Genomic DNA, 19,675 nt, shown 5'->3' on the forward strand with positions numbered 1-19,675 from the left:
CAGGGTAGCGTCATAGGACCACTATTATTTCTTATAAACATAAATGATCACTAGTAAAATAAAAATCACCATAAGGCTATTTTCCGGTGACACTGTAATCTACAAGGAAATAGCGAATGACACAGATCGTGAATTACTAAAAACTGACTTAAAAACATTCCAAAATGGTGTGAGAGGGTTGGAAATAAACACGAGAAATGTACCGTCATGCATTTCTTAAAGAATAGAAAACACAACCAAAGTTTACCAAATTACACCTTCGGCAGTGTTCCGATGATCATCGGGGATGATGTAAAATACGATACTCGTACTTGAGGGTCACCATTGCATCGAATCTTTCTTTGGGAAAACATTAGACATACAATTAGTGGAGGGGCGCTAAAAAATCTGGCATTCGTCAAATGCATAGTCGGAAGGTGTAGCGACAAAAAAGTGAAGGAAACGCGCTATTTATCTTTAGTAAGGCCTCACATTGAGTGTGCGGCGAGCGGTTGGAATCCATTTCCAAAAACATTAATTACAGAATTGAACAGGGTAAAGAGAAAGGCCGCTAGGTTCGTGAAAAACTCGTACCAAAGGACGACACAAAGCCTCACCCACTTAATACAGAGTCTGGGGTGGGAACCTATAGATATGCGAAGACTCAGGGCTAGATTAAACTCATAACAAAGATACCAGAAGCGTGTGGTTTTGCATCCGACATTGGATATATAAATAGACCCCCTATTTACATTGACAAGGTCGACAATTGCCACAAAATTAGAGAGTTAGACTGTCGAACTGATGGATTCATGTTTTCGTTTTTCCCGCGCACTATTCGCGACAGCAATTAAAGGGGGAACACCTAAGAAAATATTAGGTTGTCGAAAATAGGGGTATACAAGATTGAATTCCCACAATACTCTCTCCAAGTCTGTCGTCCGAACGCCCCCCGCCGTGCGCCCTCTTGCCAAGTGGGGTGTAGGCGAATGTATATGAAGTACATTGTGTTTGTGAATTGTCCGTCCGAAATGCGTAGAATACTGACTGGTAATAAGTGTCTGAAATGCATGTGTGCCAGCCCTCTTTTAATGTATTTTCTTGTCCTTTTTGCGTAGGCATAGGAACAGCTGCTCACTATGTCCCGTGGTTGGCAGCCGCGACATCATTGGTGGGAGCGTAGCACAGAACGAGCGAGTCGTATTCAGTTTATACGTCTTTTATTTAACCCTTATCAAGCAATGGGGTTCGGGCACCGGGGAGTAGGGACGAGTGAGCGGGGCAAGGCTGGCCATCTCTGGTGTGGTCGTAGGAGCCAACGACCGACGGACTCAGAGACAGGGTAGCAGGTGAGGAATGGAGGTTCTGCTCAATACGCCCTATGTGACTACCTCTTTGTGGAGGCGTCCCATTCGTCTTACCAGTCCTTGGGACTACGAAGACGTTTTGTGTTCTTCTGCGTTGTCTCTTGGCAGCTTTATTACTTCAGGGAAGTCTTCTTAGCACTTCCTTGGCTTCTTCCCTGGCGGAAGTGATGCAGGGGTGTCCAGGCTAGCGATGGGTCGTTTATGGGTTCGGCTCAAGGAGCGTCTCGCTTTGTATAGCATCGCGCCTTCGGGGGGAGGGAGGGACTTCAAAGTAGCTACATTGCAGCAACAAGGGAATTGGGTAGCGGACATTGTCTTGTCTTGGTTTCCGAGAAACACGCACTACATTACCATACATTGTCTGGTATGCTGGGGGGTACTCCTTGGGAGAGTTAGCCAATAGTGGGGGTTTCCGAGAAACCCACACTAAAACTATGTAATTACTCGTAATATATGTAGGCATGCTGCTTGATTGGTGTTCGGTCGCCCCCCTTCCACGCGGTTTTTGATGGATCGCGTGGTGCCAGGTGCATGAGGAAATAGAGAGAATATAAAGTAGAATAGCTGATGACCTACAATCCCCTGCCACACGTGCTTTCGACGGCATGCGGGGTATTTTGTAGATGTAGATGTGGGAAAATCAATTTAATGAGTCTGATGTTACATGTAAAAAATAAATGTAAATGGACGGAATGAATGGAAATAAAATGCATACAGAATGCAGCATTCATTGTAATGTGGGGTCTGGTCATCTTTTGGGCGAAGAAAAGAAAATTAGGCATATTAATATACGTACTCGACACTTTCAGACTTCACTTCGTGGAATTATTTGATGCCTGTATTGAATTTGTGTCCATCCAAAAGCTACCTTAAACGTTGGGCTAACTACAAATTATGAACAAATAGAGTAGCTTCAGGCGTGATGTGGTTGAAATCGTACGTATGGAATGACTGATCGTAGCACTTTTCCACTGGATAAAATTTATTTTACGACCGGATTTCGATGTATTGTATCGGACCTGATGATGACGTAATTCATCGAAACCCGGTCGTAAAATAAATTTTATCCATTGAAAAAGTGCTACGATCAGTTATTCACCACAAATTGAGGTTGTCAATTCCCCTGCTAGTACTTCCTGAGGTCGTTGGTTGGTCGTTGGAACACGCAAGCCCATCTCCCCCCCCGCTATCAATTTGGTATTCCACGAGGAGGGACAGTATACATGCATAAACATAGCAAACATCATGCAAAAATGTTGTTTGCCGTTACGGCTGCCGTGCCTACTTTTGCCCCACTCTCACTGCCAACAATCCTCCAAGATTCAAAAGGAAGGTGTCCACCCGCGTGTATGGCTCCTGATGGATATTTATTTGAATTTTGAAACACATTCAAAGGGTGAACTTCTGATAGCACCATCCTAGCTGTTAATAATTCTATCATTGCGCCGAGGCAGAAACATTAAACATTATCATCACCCCATAACGCTCCAAATGCACGCTTTTCATCTTGCTTCAACGACCATGTTTCCACGCCATAAAAAAACCATGAAAAAGTTTTAGCGATCGTTTTCTTAGTATTCCTGCATAACGTCCCCGTCATAAATTCCTTCCTCCTTGTGAAAGCTTCTTTGCCTAATGGAATTTCTTCCCCTTATTCCCCTACTACTTTGACCATTTTGGTCCAGGACGCTTATGAGATAGGTAAACTGTTTCACCTGCTCTAGTTTAGGAATTCCTATTTTAATATCCATCATAGCTTTCGCATTTCTCGAAAACTGCATTAATTTTATTTTTTTGTATTTATTCTCATCCCATACCTATCGCACAGACTTTCCAAAGCGCTCAGCAATGCCCGCAATCCCATTGCAGGCATTGCTGAGCGCTTGCTGCATTGCAGGCATTGCCTGGAATCGTCCACATATTGTCATTCCCATAGCCAGTTCTTCCCATTCCTCTTAGTGCCAATTCTCTCCATTTCCTCCGCATAAAATATGAAAAACACAGGCGATAGTGGAAAACCCTGTCTTAACCCTTTCCTCCTTAGCTCCCACTACCCCCATCCATGTTCTTCATCCCCCTGAGCAGTCTGATACATGCACAGGTGCAGGATAAGTACACTTTACATCCAATCTAATCCTATTTTCTGCAATATATCATTAATTCTACCCTATTCACTCTATCAAACATTTTCTCGAAATCTTCGCAACAGACACATGGCATTTAAATCCGGACAAGCACGCGTTTACTAGAATGAGGTTTCCTCGCCGAGTCGTCGAAACCTTTCCCAGTAGGCTTCTCCGAAGCATTATGCTTAGCCACAATATCGTAAACAGTTGATCTGGGGTACCAGAAGAAGAATCGAACTATTTCGATAAAATATAACGCCCAGCGCGATAGCACTTTCGATATTAGCGGCTCTTAGATTGTGTACTCCACACTCGTACGTAACATATCGGCCATTTTGAGGTTATGACTGTTTACTAGATGCTTTCAAGAACGCCAATCGCAACCTCCAGGGGAACTACGATATGGCGGGAAATTCAAATTGAAATTTGTCCAGTTTAAAGCGCCGCACCCTGTGTGTACATCCTGATTGTTTTCTATGTTCCCCTCTACCCAGGACCTCACTACTGCTATGTCATAATGCAGGTCTCTTCTCGTGGAAGAATTATATTTTAAATCAAAGTTCAAAGTATTCTTACTTTTCATCAAGAATGACACAAGGCATCTCGGATAACATTATGGACGTGTGGAAAACATGATATGATATCATATAGTGAAAGAAGAAAAACAAGAGAGACGCGGCTCCAAGTTCTTTAGCGCACGCTTCCTCTTCCTGGACCCCAAGGGAGATTTGCGTCACGGCAGGGCGGCTCTCGGGGGCGCCCCGCCCCGCCGGGGACCACTTCTCGCTTTCTCCACACGCGAGAGAGAAAGTAGGCGCCCGGGGCGGGCCCACTCTCGCCGCCCCGCGAGGCCCGGTTTGGAATGTGGGGAAAGGGGGTGGTCCGCTACGACACCACGGTCGGTGGCCGGTCCATTGCAGACGGGTCCAGCGCCTTTGTTCGCGCGCGCACAGCACGCCCCCAAGGTGGAGGGGGCCTGCACTCTTTCGGGGCAGTCTTGGGGGTTGGCGGGAGCAGCCGCCGATGCACGCCGCTCGATGCACGCCACCGTCACCACTGCACTCGTTTGAGTTTGCCGCTGGGTTAAACTCCAGATTTTTCGAGAATGTGCGGCGGCAATTTTTGTTTCAGATAACAAAACATATTTTTAAAACCTAGGAAAAACACGCATCTATTTTAAAAAAAAGCATTATAGAGTAGAAAATAAATGTTTCTTCTGAATAGAAAAAATGTCCTAGGGCAGAATTGTCGAACATTTTGGCGATTTAGTGTCAAAGTTTATGAAATAAGAATAAAACTCTTGACTCGCGTGCAAACCCAAGCGGGTCAAGATAATAGAGGCCTCGATAACTTCCATGTCTAAAAGAGTGAAGAATGTTTTCATAATAAAAACAGTAAATTTAATTACTTGTAATTCGCAATTATTTGTTTAGGAGTGTAAATGCTATACCGGAGTTGATAGCGTATACGGCGTAGAAAATGTTATTCGACTCGAATCGAAATTTATACGGACACATATGCGCAATGTGCTTTTTTTGTTCGTCTCCCATCTGCAACTTAGCCGCATTAATTTCACGTAGTTGCAATTTCAACCCTGTGATCTAAACTCAAAATGGACCAGCGAAGAATAGAAACCTTAGAAACATGGTGCTGGAGGAGAATGCTGAAGATTAAATGGACAGACAAAGTGAGGAACGATGAATTATACACGATAGAAGAGCAGAAGAGGAAAAGACCATATGGAGAACTCTACGGCAAAGAAGAAGAGATAGATGGATTGGACATACATTGAGGCATAATGGATTGATTAGGAATATATAATAGAAGGAAAAATAGAAGGAAAGATCCCACGAGGAAGACCAAGAGACATGTACATGGGACAAATTAGGCAGGTGGTAAAACAGAGAAGGTACCAGGGATTGAGGGAATTGACATTGAATAGAGTGGAATGGAGGGCTGCAGAAAACCAATCCTAGGATTGAAATACTTAAGATGATGATGAATCTAAACTCACGGTGGAATTTCCCGTAGCGCGCCCCCCCAGCTCGGCGTGCCACAGTGGGCACGCGTGCCATAGGTTCGCCACCCCCGCCCTAGGTATGTGACCAAGAATAAACCTGGGGCCACATTAAAAAAAAAGAACCGTGAATACCCTTTGTTCACGCCGCAGGTGACGTGATCACCCTTGACCGCCCACTCTTGCGCGAAAGACTTGATCTTGGAAAAATGAAGAGAGATGGAGACTCATTCGTGGAGACTTGAAGAACTCATTTGGATATATCCTGAAATGGGAGAATTTGGAAAAATAGAAGAAAAAGGAGTGGGTTAGGCGAGATGTAAGGAATTATTAAAAATTAAAAAGCTAGGGAAGATTTATGGAAAGAGATAGAAAGACCAAACTTTAAGTGGAAAAACGACCACAGATCAAATAACAGATTTCAAATAAAAATAAGAATGCAAAAAATAAATAAGATAAAATACTCTTTTTTTAAACAGAACTATTGTTGAATGGGATCAGCTGCCTGGAGGTTTGTTTGAGCCCATTCCATCCAATTTTAGGAGTATTAAGAATACGTGTCCACTTGCAGCCACAGCCACAAGGCCGTAAGCAGCCACTTGGTGATAAACTTCATTGATCAGTGATTATTATACTATTGTACTAATTAAAAATATTGTTGGTGTGTGATGTAGACAGCGTGATAGGTTGTATTGCAAAAGTGAATGATGTATTAACGGCGCGTAATTTTGAACGGTACATGAAATTGAAGATTACGGCGGTGGACGGGTGGGCGTTGTAGCAAGTGTGGTGTGAGCCTAGCCCTTGTAATATGGTAAAGGTACAATTGGTAATCTGTAAGTGTCATTGTATATAAGAGCATTTTGTCTCATATCTGTCCTTCTTTTGTGTGCATGTATGTATGTGCATTGTAAGAGTGACCGTTGACCAGACTTGACCGTTGCCACCAGGGCAATTGCCTAATTGCAACGATATAAATTGTTGAATAAATAAATAAATTCAATTCACGCTTGACCTCGAGAGGGGTGTGGCTGTAAGGGATGCTACGAAAGCGTATCGTAAACTTTTAATTATTACTGAAAAATAATCGAGATTGAAACTTAACCTTAATTAGCTATTTTTAAGACTTGTCTATAAGGTCACCATCCATTAAATTTACATACATATCCATGCATTTTCCCCAGCGTCTCTCGTTGAAGGCCGTCATTGTAGAACTCATCAGACGACGTAGAAAACCAATTTTCCACCGCTTTGATAACATTTGTGTTGTCTAATCTCTGACCCCGCCATGGTTTTTTGAGTTCTGGGAATAAAATAAAATCGCTTGCCATTTTAAAAATTTCAGAGCCACATCCCTCTGAATCGTCAACCGCACCTCGAGATGAGTGAGCAGGTGCATCTTCGGCAAGGAGACGGATGCCTTTGGTGATCATACCGCCCCGTTTCTTCTTGAGAGCATCACGCAATTCGTCCAGCACTGCGCAGTAACAGGCAGCAGTGACGATCTGACCCTTCCTTAGGAAGTCTATTAAGATGACTCCACGTCAGTCCCGAAAAAACAGGCACCGTGACCTTCCCTGCAGACTTCTGTACCTTAGTCTTCTTGGGGGAGGGAGGGGCAGTCGCTGTGCTTCCACACCGTATGAATAAATATCACTGGAAATTATAGTTTTATTTTTTCACAATTCCCATGAATTTCCATAAAATTAAACCGATTACTATATTTCAATGCCATTAAATAGCTGATATCTTCGGGAGAAACTAAAACTCAAGACATTTTCCACAGAAATGTGTTTGAATGTCATGAATAGCATGAGTAAAATTCATTGAATCTACAGGTCTTCTAATCATGTATTTACCCCGGGGTTGCATGGACCTTGAGCTAATGGTTGGCTACCAATTAGATACCTATTACTATGGCCTCCCGGATTAGGTTAGATACTGGTGACTCAATATGATTAACATTAACAGATATTGAATACATCTTTGCATTGCCTCATTGCATTATACGTACTTTTCCTTTGCAGCAATTTCCATATCGGTGCCTTAGGTAATCTCAGTCGCGCCCTTTCAATAGCTTACCCTCTGGATGATTGGATGAACATTATTTTATGGTTAAGCACTTGTGCATTTTCAAGTTACAACTTGGGTGCTTATCTCTGACTCAATATGTGATTAGTGCGTGCTCCCTGCATTACGTGTCGGCGTTGATTCCAAAGTCACAATGGTTTGTGTCTTTAAGGGAATCTCTGAGTTTATCAACTTCCCGAGGCTAATAGCGTTAAGCCAACGTAGGGCAGTTTATCACGGAATGCTATTTTAAAAGTAATTTTTACCTAAGGCGATTTAAATAGTGAATTAATTACTAGTTTTTCCGAAAATGATAAAAGAGAATTCATTTTACAGCATGAGTGGAAAAATAATTTGGAACTTTATATAATTTATTTTCCATGGCTATAAGAATTTAATGCCAATTAATCAGTTTTATTCATTTTTGTGAATAAATAAATTTTAAAATTCATACTTCCGCCCCTCATCATGCACTTTGAAATGGCCACCTCTAAATTTTCTGAATTACACTCTAATTTCGGTAGCACTCTCAAATTAGATAAAGTATAGGACTAGATGATGAACATGCGATGCAGAAACGAAATTAATTCCTTCGTGGAATATCAATAGCACGCAAAACGAATACTTGATTAAACCCAAGAATTTTTCGCATTAAACTCACGAAAAATTGTCTTTTCCATCTTGTTCCATTTTTTGGAGAATATATTATTATTAGGTAATCTACCGGTTAAGGTAGGTTTTTGAATGGACATAATTACTAATTAAATAATTTGTGAACCCTTGCAAAACACAACATCCAACTCTACATCAGGTCCCTCTTCAGCTCTGAGTACTTTCTTCCTCCCTTCATCCCATCCAACATCCCTATCCTGTTCCTTCCCTTTTCCTCGTTTGCCTAACATTCTCCCCCCATTTACAGTCTTCAACATCCAGCTGCCGGTCAATACGCCCTTCATCCACTTTTCCTGCCTCCATAGGATATCTCCCAAGGAACCCCTCTCTTCGCCCACCATACCAAGTACTTCGTCATTTGTTTTCCTTTTGTTACATTTCACCTTCTCCATTCTTCTACAAAACCCGCATTTCAAAAGCCTTCAGTCTACGTTTATCCTTCTGCTTCAATGACCACGCTTCCGCGCCGCACATAGCTACGCTCCATATCAAAGTTTTTACGAGTCTTTTCTTAACATCCTTGCTCAACGTCCCTGTCATCAACTCCCTCCTCCTTGTGAAAGCCTCTTAGCCTAGCGCAATTCTTCTCCTTACGTCCCTACTACTTTGTCCGTGTTGACCCAAAACACTACCGAGATGCGTAAACTGTTCTACCGGCTCTAGTTTTTGCCCTTTTATTTTAATGCTTAGCTTAGCCTTTTTCTTTCAAGAAAATCGCATAACCTTTGTTTTATTAATATTGATTCTCATCCCATACCGGTCGCACTGAATTTCCAATTCACTAAGCAATGCTTGCAACCCCTTGGCTGACTGACAAACTAAAGCTTAGTCATCAGCAAACCTAACTGATTTTACGAATTCCCCGCCCACTTTCATTCATACCTCCAGTTCTCCCCATGCCTCTTTAATAATTTCCTCTGCATACAGGTTGAACAGCAACGGTGATAATGGGCAACCCTGCCTTACACCTCTTCCTAACACTACCCAATCGGACTCCCCGTTCACCACCCGCACCTGAGCAGTCTGAGACATGTTCAGGTTGCGGATTAGCCTCCTTTCCCTCCAATAATTCCTATTTTCTGCAATATACTCATTAGTTTTTCCCAATTCACTCTATCATACGCTTTTTTGAAATATACGAAACAGGCAAATACCTCCTGGTTGTGTTCTATATTCCTTTCGATTAATAATCTCATTACTGCAATGACATCACGCGTACCTCTCCCCTTTCTAAACCCAAACTGATAATCCCCCTGCTGTTTTTCTACTGAATGGAGTAATTTTGGTACGAATTTCCCGGCGACCCGTGCCATGCCCGAATCATTGGTAATGGCACGAGCCAAGCGATATGTTTAGGTCAGCAACTTCTCTAAGGCTGATTCGACGATTGGCCAATACTATTTTCTTCACTTCATTCATGTTTTCGTCTATCGTTGATGTGCTCGGGTGTCTGGCACGCTCTGCGTCGTTCACATTTTCTCGGCACTCTGAGAACTTTGTGTGTCACCGATAAACGTTTCTTCGGTCCAAGGTAGCTTATGCCATGGTCAACATTCGGAATGCGTCCGCGCACTTAATTTCGTTTTTCACGCAACATTTGATACAGATTCTTCGATCCATTTTTTGGAACAAACAAAAATGGAAGACAAGTCAAAACACGTCGAAGGAAAACAGCTACAATTAACTGAACATTCAAAATGGTAGAACTTTTCGGCTTAAGGGACAGACCATAAGTACCGACATAACGCCACAAAAAAATCGAAAATCAAATATGCGTACCCCGCGAAAACTCAAAATTCGTAATACTTTTTGAACAGACGTCGTATAATATGTATATATATATATATATATATATATGTGTGTGTGTGTGTGTGTGTGTGTGTGTGTATATGTATATATATATATAATATGTGCAGCCTTTTTTACTCATTAAATGATTGCAAACAAATTGTGTTTCTAAATAATTCGTTTCTGTAGTCGCAGCATAACATTTGGTACTTATTCTCGTACCAGCGAGTTACAATATTATTTACAGCAGAGGTTGAGATCCGGTTTTCCTCGAATTTATGATAATAATATTTGGATTATCTCGAGTAATCTACCTATTTATAAAAATCCATGGAGTTTGCAAACTTACAGGAAGAATACATATTTTATTCCTCCCCAAGTGCAATTCAATTGATTATTTCTGATAAATTATTTGCTGTAGGAATCTTGTGCCTAGTGAAATGGCAATTTCACTAGGCACAAGATCCTTTGCGTGTTTGCGGCGAATGGAAGGGACGAATACGCCCTCAGATTTTATCATAATATAATTTTATTATAATGGTATTAAGTTGATTTATATATTAATATTATTGATCTTGTATTATAGCTATTAATATTCATGATCTTGTTCTGGTTGAGATTTTCGTTCCTGTGATTATAGTTATTATGAATAACATTAAAGATAAATTGATTAAAAAGGGGGAGGTATTTTTCTCACAAATAGGGCATGAACCTGTTAGCTTAATTTAGCTTATCTTTTTTATATATTTATTTATGATGCACAGTAGCTTTCGATGTTTCAGGAGTAGTTTAATTGGTTATAGGATGTAAATCTAAGAAAGGCGTAAATTATTTATACGTTTTCCACCCTATCGCGATGGTCCCCTGGACTTCATTATTAAAATCCTACAGAAAAAATAGCGTTTTAAAAAATTTACGATATTGTGGCTATTGTACGATATAATACTTCGGAGAAGTCTGGGGAAGGTTTCGCTAACCCGGCGAGGAAAATCTCATTCTAAGAAACGGATGTTTGTCCGGATTTAAGCGCCGAACCTTATATATAATAAAATCTGAATCTGAGGCCTCCTGACCAGGGAGGAGCTGAAGAGAAAGAACACGAGAGAGAATGCGGATACCTCTTGATACTACTACAACCCGTTGCCAGGAAACTCCTGCTTTGTTGAAAGATCATGTTGCGTCTCTAGGAGGGGAAAAATTATGAGTGGGATGCGTACTGATGGATCGATTGAAACGAATGCATGGCGTTGCTGTGTGAAGTATCGGAACGGTTCGCTCTCTCTAGAACTCCCTGTCTCTCCTGTGGTACGCGCTGCCAAGGGCAGTAAATTAATTGTATGACTCAATCATAAAACAACGCATGAAAATAATTTGACTCTTAAATATTTTCTCCTCCATCATCGCCCAAGCGCTATTGTGCCCAGGGTTGCCTGATCTCCCGTATTTCCCAGCTTTCAAAACACAAAATTTGAAGTATGAATCGTCGTTTTGTCGTTTATCGATGAGAGAAAACCCATCTCTTTCCGATTGAAATCGTTCAGGAACTTCAATTCTGATTTTTGTACATGAGGCGCACATAAGTACCCTGCCTGACCTAGAGATGGCGGTAGTTGTTCAAAAATATCATGGTATTAGAAAGTATGCAATCTATAAAGCATATGTTTCAAGTTTGCAGTCGCTACGTTGTTTAGTATTTGTTTGGCAGCCATCAATAGTGAACGTTTTCAGTGAATTTGTGAAAATGGTGAAAATCGGTCATCGTTATGTGATACAATACTTCTATTTGAAAGGCCTCAGCACAACCCATATAAAAGCTGAACTGGGTTCTACTCTGGGTGAGTCTGCTCCTTCGTTTACAACACTAATCTATAGAGTACCAGAGTTTAAACGAGGCCGTACGAGCTGTCAAGACGAGCATCGCATTAGCCAATCAAATGAGGTGACGTCTCCAGAAATGGTGAAGAAAACCCAAAAATTGATGCCGAATGATCGTCGATTGGGTGTGCTCGAGCTAGCAGACATAGTAGGAATTTCAAAAAGTGCGGTACATCGCATATTTACTTAACATTTGGACATAAGAAAGCTGTGTGCAAGATGGGTGCCGCGTTTGCTCATACTCAAGCAAGACCAGTTTCACGAAGGTGTTTCAATTAATTATTTAGCAAATTTTCACAGCAAAAAAAGCGCCGTTTCATAACCATGGACGAAACACGGGTCCATTACTTCACACCCGAGACAAAAGAACAATCAAAACAATCGATTCCAAAAAGAGAACCGACTCCAAAAAAGGCGAAGACTGTTTGATCTGCAGGCAAGGTCATGGCGTCGGTTGCTTGGAATGTCCGTGGTATAATTTTCATTTACCATCTTGAAAAAGGAAAAACTATCAACGGCGAGTATTATGCGAAATTATTGCAACGTTTGAGCGAAAAAATCAAGCGAAAGCAGCCGCATTTGCCTGAGAAGAAACTCACAAATCCGTTATTTCAATGGTCAAAATTCATGAATTAAAGTTTGAATAGCTACCTCATACACTAAATTCGTCAGATTAGCCCTCTCGGATTATTTTCTGTTCGCAAACTTGAAAATATTGCTCGATGGTCAAAAATTTTCCAACCGTGAAGAAGTGATGTCGGCAGTTAATGGCTATTTTGAGAAGCAAGACAGTTCCTATTATAAAAAAAGGGTATCGAACTTATTGAAAATCGCTGGATAAACTCGTAGGTAGAATTGAGTTTGAAGAAATGTGTTTTGATGAATTTTTGGAGGAAGAATATTTCACCCGAAAACGTTTACTGCACACAGGAAACGAATGTAACAGACGATGAATCAGTAAACTATTCGGGTATTACGATAACTAAGAGCATGCCCTGCAGAGAACTTATTCACGAAATTAGCGTAAATGATACTTTGGAAATGTAATGAGAGAGTTAAAGAGCTTTGTAATTTGACGTTACTTTATGTGCGCCGCCTAGGGCACGCTCGGGTGTGTGGCATACTCACGAGGCGGGCTTAGTTTTGGAACTAGATCGAGTGCAACGTACAGCAGCTAGGTTTGTGAAAAGTTGTTATGAACAAGGTAGCAGTGTCACGACACTATTGGAAGAATTAGGATGGGAGCCACTAGTTGACCGTAGGCTTAAATACAGGTTAAATTTACACAGTAAATTGTATTTTTAAAAAGTGAAGGGAACGTGCTATTTATTTTTAGTAAGGTCTCATTTGAGTATGCGGCGAGTGTTCGAGATTCATTTAAAAAAATTTATTACAGATTTGAATAGGGTACAGCGAATGGCTGCTAGGTTCGTGAAAACCTCGTACCAAAGGACACAAAGCGGCACACATTTAATGAAATATCAGGGGTGGAAACATTCAAATAAACGAAGACGTAGGGATAGATTAAACTTTATTACAAAGGCGTGTGGTTTTGCATCCGACATTAGATATATACTAAGGCCCCCTAATTACATTGGAAGGGTTATAATTACACCCGTTTCCTCCCTGTCTTCATTTTTATTGATTGTTTTTGATTTATTGAAGATATTGATGATTTTGATATTGATGATTGAAGATATGATTGGCATTCGCCCTTCATATCTTGTAATTTTAAGTGATCTCATTCTTTTTGTCGCCAGAGGTATCATCCCAAATATTTCCCATCTTGGCGTGGCATAGCCTTTGACGTCGCAATGCCTTTCTAACATCCGTATTGTACCTTCTAGGTTCCGTGTTATCTCTTATAAATTTACTGGGAATGAACTTGATGACTGCTGAGCGCGTGATCTCAAGGAAGTGATTCCACGCATCCTCGGTATTTCGATGATTACTGTCTTACTTGAAAACAGCAAATTGACTGTGTAGCACGCACATTATAGCCCCCTTCTTCAAACAAGTAAATTTTTCTTTCGGGACTCTTACTTCTGATCTCATGTGGCGAAAACTTAGCATTTACTGCCCTGTGACCACTAATTCCTTTCATAGTTCCTATGGTTAAGATTTTTTCGGGTATGTTCTTTGCTAACAAATCAAGACTAGTATCGCCCCAAGAATGTGAAGTGACAAGTTGATGCAAGGAGTTCAACGTAAAAGAATTCTACAGCGATTCGCAGATATTTTTGTCTTTTTCACCCGTTTTAAACGTATATGTGATCCAGTCAATATATGGGACATTGAAATCTCCACCGATTATAAGGTCGCGTATGGTTATTGGAAACATTCGATTTCCGGATCTGATTCTGGGATTTAACTGTTTCTGTTGAGTGGTTGTCTGTAATATGCGCATGCATAAATTATTGTGGATTGAGGACTTTTAATTGAGCACCAAACTCTTTCCTAACAATTACCTTAGTTTATCCTTAAATTTTAATTTAATCCCGTCTTATGGATTAGAACATAATCCGTCTTGCGATTCGCGCATAGGAAGCCCAACCTTAAAATTTTTCTGAACGCACCCTGTACTTATAAAAACCGTGAACACAATGATCAACTCGAAGATCGCTTTGGTAGGTGGTGGTAGTGTTCACCCACAAATAAGCCCAATGGCGTGTGAAATTCCCACAACATGGTAGGGCGTCAGTGCCTTTCCCTGTGCCAGTTATTGTTTCCCAGGAAGATCTGGGACCCAAAAACCACACGCTCTACTCCTAAACTACCGCAATTCATCTTGTGTGTTTATATATTTATGCATGTGTGTGTGTATATATATACACACATACATAAATAAATATATACACACACAAGATGATTTGCGGTAGTTTAGGGGTAAAGCGTATGGTTTTTGGGTATAATTAAAGATACATACATATATATATATATATTTTAAATATATATACATACATATATATATATATAATATATATATATATATATATATATATATATATATATATATATATATATATATATATATATATATATATATATATATATATATATATATATATATATATTTATATGTATACATACTACTACTTATATGTATACATACTATATTATTATTATTATTATTATTATTATTATTATTATTATTATTATTATTATTATTATTATTATTATTATTATTATTATTATATATATTATATATATATATACATACATACATATATATATAATGGGCTGATACAATATAACACAAATAGAATAGAATAGCAACATTTAAAAGGACACTCACACGGTAAATTGTTCAAGCTTTCGGCCCTCTCAGAGGCCTTCTTCAAGTGAGAATATATATATATATATATTGTGTATATATGTATATATATTTATGGGTCACGGTAGTCCAGTGGGTAGAGCGTTGGACTACTGACCGGAGGGTCCCGGGTTCGATTCCCGGGCAAGGCACTCTGGGCACCTGCAGCTCCACCCAAGCTATGTGATTAATCGGGTACCAGGTCTTCCTGGGAAACCATAGCCAGCACAGGGAAAGGAACTCTACCCTGATGGGTGATTTTTCACTCGCCATATAGGGCTTAGTACTGGGTGACCTCTACCCTCACCTACTAAATCAACCTTCGGGTTGATTACTGTGTGTGTGTGTATATATATTTATATATATGTATATTTTTTTAGTAATATCTACCGATTGCCAAAAATTATGTCCCATCAAAACACAATCCAGCAACCTACTCTACATCAGGTCCGTCTTCATCTCTGAGTACTTCCTTCCTCCCTTCAACCCGTCCAACATCCCTATCCTGTTCCTGCCCTTTCTTCGTTTGACTAACATTCTCCCCTCTATTATCGTCTTCAACATCCCACTGCTGATCAATATAGCCTTCATCCATTATTCCTATTTCCTCATGAATTCTCCCAAATATTACCTCTCTTTGCCCACCATACCAAGCACTTCCTCATTTGTTTTATTCTCGGTCCATTTCACCTTCTCCATTCTTTTCCATACCCACATTTCAAACGCTAACCTCCAATCTACGTCTAACACCGTGCTTATCATCAATATGTCCTTACGAGGGGATGTTAGTAGTAGTTCTATATGGGAGGAGACCGACAGCTGAGGTCATTTGTGCCATTAGGAATGAACAGGAAAGGATGAAGGGTGGAGAGAAGCCCGGTGTTGGCATTAGCGTTGTCTTGTCGAAAGGCGCCAAGGGGTCCGCAGTTTAACGTTTCATCCGATAGACGCCGTACTCACTGGAAGTACACTCCACAAAGCACCTTAACTAGGGATTGGGATACCACTGAAAAATATTTGTTGTCTCCAGGTTTTGAACCCGGGTCCTCTTGGAAGCCTCTACGTTAGCCACCTCACCATCCCGAGTTTTGACGAATATTTTCTTAACATCCTTACTCAACGTGCCCATCAACTCCCTCCTTATGAAAGCCTCTTTGCCCATTGCAATTCTTCTCCTTACGTCCCTAATACTTTGACCATGTTGGTCCAAAACGCTTCCGAGATACGTAAACTGTTCTACCTGTGCCTGGTTTTGATATCCTATTTTAATGCATAGCCTAGCCATAGCTTTTCAAGAAAATCGCATATCCTTTGTTTTATTCATATTGATTCTCATCCCATATCTGTCGCACTGAATTTCCAATTCATTCAGCAATATTTGCAACCCCTTGGCGGACTGACAAACTAAAGCTTGGTCATCAGCGAACCTAACTGATTTTACGAATTCCCCACCCACTTTCATTCCTACCTCCAGTTCTTCCCATGCCTCTTTAATCATTTCCTCTACATACAGTATGAACAGCAACGGTGATGATGGGCAACCCTGCCTTACACCTCTTCCTAACACTGCCCAACTGGACTCCCCGCGTTCCCTACTAGTACCTGTGCAGTCTGAGACATGTACAGGTTGCGGATTAACCTCATTTCCCTCCAATCTATTTTTATTTGCTGCAGTATACTCCTTAATTTTTCCTAATTTACTCGATCAAACGCCTTTTAGAAATCTACGAAACAGACACATACCTCCTGTTTGTATTCTGTATTCCTCTCGATTAATAATCTCATTACTGCAATGACATCACGCGTACCTCTCCCCTTCCTAAACCGAAACTGGTCATCTCTTAAGTAATGAATAACTGATCGTAGAACTTTCCCACTCGATAAAATTTATTTTACGACTGGGTTTCGATGTATATTCAGGTCCTGATGATGATGTAATACGTCGAAACCCGGTCGTAAAATAAAATTTTATTAAGTGGAAAAGTGCTTCGATCAGTTATTCATAATGTTCGACTTCCAACACATCCCGCCTGAAGCTACTCAATTTATCACTTAAGTAATCATTTTCCCTGATCTCTACCCCTATGTTGATGACCCTCCGATGCTATGGCTCCTGGATTTCTTGAATTGCCCAGGTATTAATATTTAATATTAGACGCTCACTGCCCCAACCTTCGCATATTTTCATCCCCCCTCCGCCCCCAACACCTTCCATATTATCCCCGCACTTCTAAAAATCCATCTTCTAACTCTTACCCTCGCAAACCTTTCCCCACCTTCCCCTTGCAGCCAGCGGTTCCAGCCCTTTATTTACTTCAGTTCTGTCCTTCTCCTGCTTGAGAAAGTTTCTTTTGAGTGTTTCCGTGTTTTTGTCTTTGTCCGCTAGTTCTAGCTTCATAAACATTATATATATATATATATATATATATATATACATATATATATATATATATATATATATGTATATATGTATGTATGTATGTATGTGTGTGTATATATATACATATATACACACATACACGTATAACCCAGTAACACCCCGTAGGTTGGGTAAGTAAATGATGTGTAAGTAAGTGATTGATGGGTAAGTAGAGTTCACCCAATGCTAAGCCCAATAGTGTGTGAAATCCACACATTAGGGTAGGGGGTCAGTTCCTTTATTTATGGCGGCTATGCTTTACCAGGAAGTACTAGTAGCCGAGACATCATACAGCTGCGGTGAAGCTGAGGTTGTTCAGAGGCAATCTCAGGAATAGAAATCCCGCACTTTGGTAAGTAATCCAAATGAATAAACCTTGCAGGGTCATGCTTCACACTGTGGAAGTTTCGCATATCAATCAAATGAAAGAGAGATCAGGGTTTTCCGCAAAATTTATTTTGCTGGGTACTTTGGCATTTTCGATAGAATTAAAATGGCTTCCACTGGGTCTTATGTCGCGATGCACGCCTGCGCCGGTGAGGGCTCAGCTCTGAGGGCCCGTATCGCTGCGCAGGAGGTTATTGTATTTGATCTTCGATGTAAGGTTGACGGGATGGTTGCTCTTCCACAGAAGGGCCTGACTCTGGCTGGAAATTTGCCACGTCTAAAGGGCAACACGGATTCGTCCGAATGAAAATTGCGGTGGAATAATCAAGAGGCCGCCAGGAATCTGATCATTTGGTGGGAAGAGGTGCCGTTCCGAAAGCCGGAGTGAGGGATGTAAAGACAAAGATATCTGCGAATCACTATTGAGTTCTTTTACGCTGAGCTCATTGCATTAAAGTAATATTCTCGATTTGTAAAGGATATTCACGAACAAGTCTCAACTGTAGACACTATTGAAGGAATTAGTGACCACAGGGCAGTAAATGCTAAGTTTTCGCTACATTAGGTCAGAAGTGAGAATCTTAAAAGAAAATCATTCCTGTTTGAAGAAGGGGAATTTAATGGCTTAAAATGTGTGCTACGTAGTCAATTTGTGGGTTTTAAGTAAGATATTAATCACTGAAACACCGAGGATATGTGCAATCACCTCCTTGAGATCACGTGATCAGCAGCTATCAAGTTCATTCCCAGTAAATTCATAAAAGATAACACGGAACATAGGCGATACAATGCGGATGTTAGAAAGGCACTTCGACATCGAAGTCTATGCCACACCAAGATACAAAATATTAGGGATGATATCTCTAGCGACAAATATAATGAGATCAATTAAAACTACAAGATACGTACAACAAGCGTAAAATTTGAAAGAGAATCCAAAAGCATTATGGTCATGCGTCAGAGAGATTTAGGGAAATAAGTCAACTTTTAATACACTCGAAAATAACAAAGGTGGAAGATCAACCAAGAGTTTGCAAAAGGCTATCTTATTAAATTCCTCCTTTCAAAGCGTCTTAACCAATGTGTCACAAAATGCCCCCAATAGCTTACCAAATCGTTCCGATAAACCAATGCCCAAAGTTTAAATCTCACACAATGGAATAGAACCTTTGCTGAAAAATATTACGCCTAGTATATAAAGCGGACCCGATCAAATATCCGCTCGCATATTTAAGGAACAAGCGTCGGAAATTGCTCCGTATCCAGAAATCATCTTCAAGAAGTCGCTGGTAGATCAAAAGGTCCCCAGAGATTGAAAAACTGCTAACGCAACACTAATATTTAAAAACGGAGACAAGGGAGGAAACGAGCTATTACAGACCTATTTCCCTCACATCCATTTCGTGCAAGGCTATGCAATATATAGGTGCTGGTTCCAACATGAGAAACATCGATAATCAGGAGTTGTCAATGAAAAATCAGCACGGTTTCCGAAAGAGGAAATCATGCGAGACACAAATGGCGCTTTTTGTTCATGATGTCATTAGTTGGGGAGAGAGCAATGTTCCAGTGGACGCGGTTTTTCTACATTTTAAGGAATTATTCGACAAAGTACCTCATAGTAAAAAACTCGCAAAGCTAGAAGCATGTGGCATAGGTAAA

The sequence above is a fragment of the Hetaerina americana genome, unplaced genomic scaffold, assembly GCF_022747635.1.
Source record: "Hetaerina americana unplaced genomic scaffold, ioHetAmer1.1.p SCAF_18, whole genome shotgun sequence".
Taxonomy (NCBI): domain Eukaryota; kingdom Metazoa; phylum Arthropoda; class Insecta; order Odonata; family Calopterygidae; genus Hetaerina; species Hetaerina americana.